The following is a 5421-nucleotide window of genomic DNA, read 5'->3' on the forward strand; positions in this document are numbered from 1 at the left end:
GGGGGGCTACGGTGGTGCCCCACTGAGTACAAGCCCTGAACACCAGAGGGAGACAGAGACACTCCCATCAAACACAGACAGACACATTGTGCTATGTAAGAGGGCCGTAGAATAGGAGACAAGACCGGGCCAAAGACCAAGCAGATGTGGCCCATTGGCAATATCACTATTGTCACTACAGTGTTTGATGAAGCCAGGGAGTTACTCGTGTTGTATGTTAAACAAATCTGAATGTAACCCCGACAAAAAGAGGTCAGGAATATTTCCTCGTCTTGATGAATGTTATTGACCATTGATGTGCGTATATGTGCGATGGAGTGATGTACCTGTGCGTTTTGTCTCAGTATTTGTTTTCCACAGTAACCCCGGACCTTATGGAGGGATAGTTGCCATTTTTAAATGACGGTAGAGCTAATGTAATCCATTACTGTATTGTCCGCATTGCGTTTAGGAGGCAATACATTGAAGGTGTAACTCTTATGTCATATTATATACCGTAGGGAATGACTATTATCTAAGACGCACTTTCATTTATAGTGTGGAGTGCCACTTAAGCAAATGTCAATTTAGCCATGTCGGAAAACTGACAGCAATGGAACGCCACAGGCAAGGACGAACCCGGCGCAGTATGTGTAATGTGAAAGGTAACACGTGTTTGCATAGTCAGTGTACTAGTAGCTATCCTGTGAGCGTGTAACAGAGGGTGTCGCACCGTCGCACAGCCTGGTCTCCAGATGTGCTCCGTGCTGTCACTTTGAGCAGTGACGTTGACATGCTGCATTTAGCTTTTTTTCTATAGTTTCATATATAGACGCTAGCCACTCTCCTTGTATTGGTTTATTGATATTAGATTTGACTTACAGTTTTTTCCAACTGCTTACACACAAAATCTTTTCATGTCACACGATTTTTGAAACCTCTCACTCAAAGTGCAAAACTACACAGCAAATCTCCAAAACCATAAGCTATTTCTCAGCCTTTCACTCTTTTCAATTGCATAAAACACTTTTTTCAAAACATTAAACACAATTCTCTACCTAAGACACAAAAATCTAACAAGAAGTGACTTGCTATCCATTTCTAAACACAACCAATCAAAATGCTACACTTATTTACCAGGGCATACACACACACACACTCCTCACATGTGCAAACACATTATGTCATAACTGAACACTAACCAATCATTGCTTTAGTATAGGCCTATACAGAGGCCAAAGGTCAGATTACCTGTTTGGAACAATGGATGCCAACAATAGACAGAGAGCAAGAGGAGGAGGAGGGAGAGACAGGGGATAACAACGAGGAGGAGGAGGAGGGAAGAAGAGTAAGAAGGAGAGCCATTTCTGATGAGATCAGGGAGAGAAGCCCATCTTGAGTAGCTTTACGTAAGGTGGCGTCCATACTGCATGCAACTATCTAATGACTATTTCAGCATTACAAATCAATCAGACTTTGTTGTGCACAAAGTGCATACAATTCTGTCCCCCCCCCCGCCCACACACAAGCACGCACAAACACTCACAACACACACACACACACACACACACACACACACACACACACACACATATTCTTTATTCTAAAAATGATACCTTTGGTTTACATATGTTTATACCTTTTTTTTCTTGTTTCATGCTACTGTATACAACACTGGGCTACTCTTACAGACGTAATGTTTTGCCCAATACATATTTTCTGTTTTACTGTAACATTACATAGTTTTTTACAGTGCACTTTTCAACCACTTTCAGCAGACTACTTTCTCTCTAGAACATTGTAGATATAAGCCTATGAAAGACAAAAGAGCTTTAGATTTAGAACAACAGTGTGTACATGGTATATCCAAAAATTTACTATTATGAAAAAAGTGTTTGCCATTTGATGCAAATGCTTCATTTTGAGATGTGTTTATGGTATTTTGAATGCAGTGTTTCATTTTGAAGGAGATGTGAGGCATTTTGCATTTTGTGTGTGCAGTTTTGGGAATTGTGTGTAGAGTTTTGAAAAAAGGAGACATAGTTTTGAAAACGTGTGTAAGCAGTTGGAAAAAACTGTAAATCGCAGGCTCAAGGCATGAAGCTTCTTTAGTCTTCATCTGGGCACAATCCATGTCAAGCGATCCAGCCCCACATAGTCCTAGCAACTAGCTCTGATCTCAGAAAAAGTATTTCCAAGAGGAGTCAATGGAGTAACGATAATGATATGTTGTCCTCGGGTCATATTTGAAACGTTTTTGAAGTTGTTTTTTTTTATATCAGAAATATGGGTTTCTTACCACCAAATTGCCCCCAAAATAACTTGGATGCATGTACGTTGTATGCAACCCATACAACAGTATTCCCAGGTAAAATGAATGATTACTTCCATTGAATTTTGGTTGTTTTATTGAATTTCATAGCATTTAAAAAAAATTTTTTGGAATAGTTTGAAAACAGTATCCTGACTAAATGCTGACTTAACCAGTCTGTGATTCACTCACAACATCCTCTGACCTTAACTGTTAGTCAAAATAATTCATAAGGAGAATTAAGTACATTTTTGAGTTCATTTAAATTAGGTTTATTGACCATGAAAATAAACCTTTTTTGTTTTTTTAAAAGAGGTACAAAAACGTTTTAAAAAAGCGCCAAAAGCATAAAAAAAAAAAGGAAAATGAAGTTCACGGTCGACGGGAAGACAACCCAAGGGCTTAAACCTAATGAGATTGAGAATCATGTTTCTTGTAACATGCACACTAGTTTCTTGAGTAATAGCACCCGATGAAGATGTGGTAGGAGTTTACAGGCTGTATCTCAGTCTAAAGCGTACTGCATTGCACAGTTACAGTGGTGGTGTATTGAACAGTCCCTCCAGAAAAACGCAATTATGCGATCGCATAATTCAATGCATAATCAGCCAAAGTCCGCATATTTATGCGTGGGCCACATTTTTTCAAATACACCGCATAAATTGCCGATTTCCACGCAAAATATGCGGGGCTTGCATGATTTCATAATCCCCGCATTTATGTTGCAAAAAAGTCACATATATCTTAGAAAAATGTTGCGTTTACTTCACACAAGAGCAGCCATTTTCCCTTGTTGCCATGGGAACATTATGAAGTGACATAATTACTAGGGGTGGGAATCACCAAAGGCCTCACGATACGATATCACCACGATACTTATGTCACGATACAATATCATTGTAATTTTAAAGATATTGCAATATTCTGCGATATATTGCAATTTATTACCTTTTTTCCCAATTTCAAATGATGTCCCCAAAAGAAAACTCTTGTTTTATCTAAAAAGATACATTTCTCTGTTTGTTCATCTCACTTCAATTTTATTGTTGCAAAATGGGATCGTCAAGCAGACAGACTGACCAACACATATATAATAAGAGATCGATACCTGGCGTCTGTGTATCGATACAGTATTGCCACGGAAAATATTGCGATACTATGCTGTATCGATTTCCCCCCCCATCCCTAGTAATTACGCGACGTGAACATCGTGATCATCGAAAAGCAGGGTGTTTGGGGACTCACTTTTTTTTTTTTCTTTTTCATCAAACTGTAATTTTTGCAAGCTCCCGCAATTTCATCGCATAAAATTGCATAAATATCCCGCATATTCCATCGCATTTTTTAAGAAAATGTGCCGCATAATCTAATTTACATAATTTAAAATAAAAAACATTTTTCTGGAAGGACTGATTGAAGCGGTTTCCACTCCACCCGTGCTCTTACTGAGGTCATTGCCTATAGGTACTTCCTGAAGGGTGGGTGCGGGGGGGGGTTTCTTCACTCAAGACATGGATCTAGCCACAGATTACTTCACATTAATATTCCTAGTATAAGCCTCAAACTACTGCAACTCTCAACTAAGGAAAACAACATAAAGCACAATACCTTTGAAAGCATTAACGATCCTTTTTCCCTTTCCTGATGATCTTCTAACTCGTGCAGACATCATAATGAAGCTTTTCAGGGCTGTATTCAAAATAGGAGCACTTGGCAGCAATGGGAAAACTGAATTCATAAAGCATGCAACTAATGCTTGTAACAATCGAGAAAGAAATAGAGCAGTATCAAACCGAGTGCTGCTGTGTCAGAGCACACGGCTTCTTTTATTTTACAGCGTGCTGGCTGGTACAAATAATCATCACAATGTCACACTGCTTACAGTCACTTATACTTGTTTTTTTTAACTCTAGAATGATACTTCCTGTATATTCCAAAAGCACCGTTGTCCGGTTACACCTTTATGGAAAAAGTATTCTGAAAGTTGGCTGCTCAAAACCCCAAAAACTAGTTCTCCATATAGCTTATAAGTCATACAAATTCTAATAAGTTGCCATGTTAGTTCCCCAAAATATTGAATGTTGTTTCACATATTGTCATGTTGACTTAAAAACTGAATAAACAGCAATGTTCAAACTCCTCCACTGGGTGGCACTTTATAACTTATTTGAATTGTATCATAAAGAAGTCCTTTACAAACGATATAAACATTAACAAATCTTTATTTTATGCATTTACATGTTTATATGTAGATTAAAGTGATGTGCAAGACACTGGCAGTAGTGGAGCACTATTAGTGACCATAGTGCAATATCAAACAGTAAAAATCGGAACTTTTCACCAAAACCTTTCAAATTTGAACCTTCCTGTAACGTACAGATTACATATAGCGACAACAATTTTCATAAAATACTTGGCAATGAGGCAGATTAAGGTTATATGAAATAAAAATGTCTGCACTAAACTTCATTCGGTCTGTAGGGGGGGGCTCAGGTATCTTAACAACCTTCAGTACTGTTACAACAAAAACAACAGAATTACAAACCAATATTAATGTACAGATGACAAAGAAAAAAAAAAAAAAAAACACCCACGCCTGTAAAATAAAATATTAAATATGACAGCCCTGCAACAAACTACATGATCATTTTTTCTTTATTCAGCAGACAAACACAGAAGCACATGACTTCTGTGCTGTGCTGCGTGGCAGTACTTTTGCTTTTAGTTCATCCACAAGGTGAAGAAACTAAAGACACCGGTGCAATACACTGCAACGCCACGTAACTAATCTAATCGTTCAATCCAAACATCCCAGTCGCAACGCCAACTGAACGCATTTTACAGCCGGTTGTTATTGCGTCCACGTCATGTACGCGTACCAACAAGGTGAGGAAGCAGGAACGGCTAAAAAAAAAAAAAATAAATAAAAAACTCATAACACTGAATGAATATATTAATATATAGAGTTAAAGCCCACATGTGACATATAAAGGGTATTTGGAAGTTAAATAAATATTTAAGGAGTCACGGTCAAGACTTTGAGGAACAGCGTACATTTAAAACATGAAAACGGTTTAGTTTGACTCAGAAGGGACTTAGTTCAACTTACATTTGTTCAGTTGTATCTATTA

Source organism: Perca fluviatilis, chromosome 8 (assembly GCF_010015445.1).
Source record: "Perca fluviatilis chromosome 8, GENO_Pfluv_1.0, whole genome shotgun sequence".
Lineage (NCBI taxonomy): Eukaryota > Metazoa > Chordata > Actinopteri > Perciformes > Percidae > Perca > Perca fluviatilis.